General features: G+C 39.8%; 1 pseudogene; it reads right to left on the reverse strand.

Moving 5' to 3' along the window:
• Positions 1–218: 218 nt before the first annotated feature.
• Positions 219–957, reverse strand: LOC131518134 (small ribosomal subunit protein eS26-like; annotated as a pseudogene).
• Between the last annotated feature and the right edge of the window lie 1,185 nt (positions 958–2,142).

A 2,142-nucleotide genomic window follows, 5' to 3' on the forward strand; every position in this document is an offset into this window, starting at 1 on the left:
AAAAATATGTAGTTCTATATAACTATGATAGTCCCCAATTTATAATGGTTCAAGTTATGATTTTTCAGCTTTACAATGGTGCAAATGCAATACTCATTTCGTAGAAATTATGCTTCAAATTTTTTTAAAGTATAAACTCCATGTTTGTTTGTTTGTTTGTTTGTTTGTTTGTTTTTTCCAGAGAACAATTTCTCTTCAGTACTTAAGGACTTACTTCCTTACATGGACTTCAGTGGAGGTTGTGGGGAAGCACCAGCTGGTCTAAATGTAGGGTTTGGGGATATTTGGGAGGTTCAGTTGGTTAAGCATCTAACCCTTGATTTTGGCTCAGGTTTGTGGGATGGAACTCCATGTCCAGCTCTGGGCTGAGCATGGAGCCTGCTTAAGATTCTTTCTCTTTCTCTGCTCCTCTCCCATGCACACACACATTCTCTCTCTCCCTCTCTAAAAGAAAAATAGAAAAGAAAATTTTAATCTGGGTAGGGGTGTTTGGTCTTTTTGTGCTTCACCAGAGCAATTCCTGACCATTTTTCTATGAATGGCACAACTCCCACAGTAATGTAGCTTCACATACAGCTTGGGAAGCACATAGGCAACTAAGATATTCACTTTGGAAATGTCCCTGGCAGTGGTGGCCTCTACTATGTTCTGAATAAAAGGAACTTTTTTTGTTTTAATGTTTTTTTTTCTTTTTCTTTTTGAGAGAGTGTGTATGTGAACAGAGGAGGGGAAGAGAGGAAGATACAGGATTTGAAGTGGGCTATGCGCTGACAGCCTGATCTGGGGCTGGAACTCATGAACCATGAGATCATGACCTGAGCCAACAGAGCCACCCACATAAAAGGAACTTCTTAATGGCCCTGTCCTTGGGCATGCAGTGGGCATTGCTGGTGCCACAAATAGGCTACATGTGACCCTTTTTGCAACATGGCCATTATTTCTTCTTTTCTTGGTCATCTTGGAAGCAAGGACCCAAGAGAGCAATACTGCAAATTTAATTTTTTTTTATGTTTTCTCAGGCTAGTGATCTGAGGCATGATACTCTTTCTTGATGCTGGACAATAGCAGGGTGCCACAGTTACCAGTCAGCCATGCAGTCTGTGCCCATGCAACCATTATATTTTTCACTTTCAGTACAGTATTCAATAAATTGCATGAGATATTCAACACTTTATTATAAGATACGCTTTGTGTTTGATTTTGCCCAACTGTAGGCTAATGTAAGATTTCTGAACATATTTAAGGTAGGCTAGGCTAAGCTATGATGTTTGGTAGGTTAGGTGTATTAAACATTTTTGACTTTTAATATTTTTAACTCAGGCTTATCAGAACATAACTCCATCATAAGTTGTGGAGGATCTGTGTATAGATATATAGATCCATAAAAACTGTGTGTGCATGTATTTTTCACATGTAATTATAATGATACTTGCAATCCCAATCTAGTCACACAGGGTTTGATTTGCCTTCCTCCATTCCCTATCTGTATCACCTTCCTCCACATTGAGAACCCTCTTTCCCAGAGTCTCCCTGTTTTGTCTTCCCCTCTCCTCCTCTCTTTTCCCCTCCCATTGTTCATTCTTCTGTTCTTCCTTCCCACTGGTTGACAGAGGAACACAATGTAGGCATCATAGGTTTAATATCAAACTTTCAAAAATGTCACAGAAAATTCAAGCAGCGTTCTGGAAAGAGAAAGGGCTTTTGATCTAGGGGGATGAGGAATATTTGTAGGTACACAGGGCCTGAATTGACAGTGGCTTAGGGAAGCTGTAGGGACCCTGTCAAGTGGGTGTCCCCTCATGAGTGTGGCAACTTATCTGTTTGAGCCTTGGGTGACAGAAGAAGCCCAGGGCCATGGCCAACCCCAGACAACCTTCCGTGGGGCTGCCACACAATTTCCTATAAAAGGCATATGTGAATTTTTTTCCAAGATGGGTCCAACATTTCTTTTCCTCTGGAATAATGAACATGAGGTCAAAGTCCATGTGATACTTTTTATGTTAGTAACCAGTCTCTGCCACAGGAGAAAAATACATGTTTTCAAGTAAAATTGAATAAAGGAGGTAATAAGTTATATTGTTATATTGTTTTCTTTAAGGGGGCAAAGGATATTTTATGCATAAATATTTTTCTTTCATTCTG

The sequence above is a fragment of the Neofelis nebulosa genome, chromosome 7, assembly GCF_028018385.1.
Source record: "Neofelis nebulosa isolate mNeoNeb1 chromosome 7, mNeoNeb1.pri, whole genome shotgun sequence".
Classification (NCBI taxonomy): domain Eukaryota; kingdom Metazoa; phylum Chordata; class Mammalia; order Carnivora; family Felidae; genus Neofelis; species Neofelis nebulosa.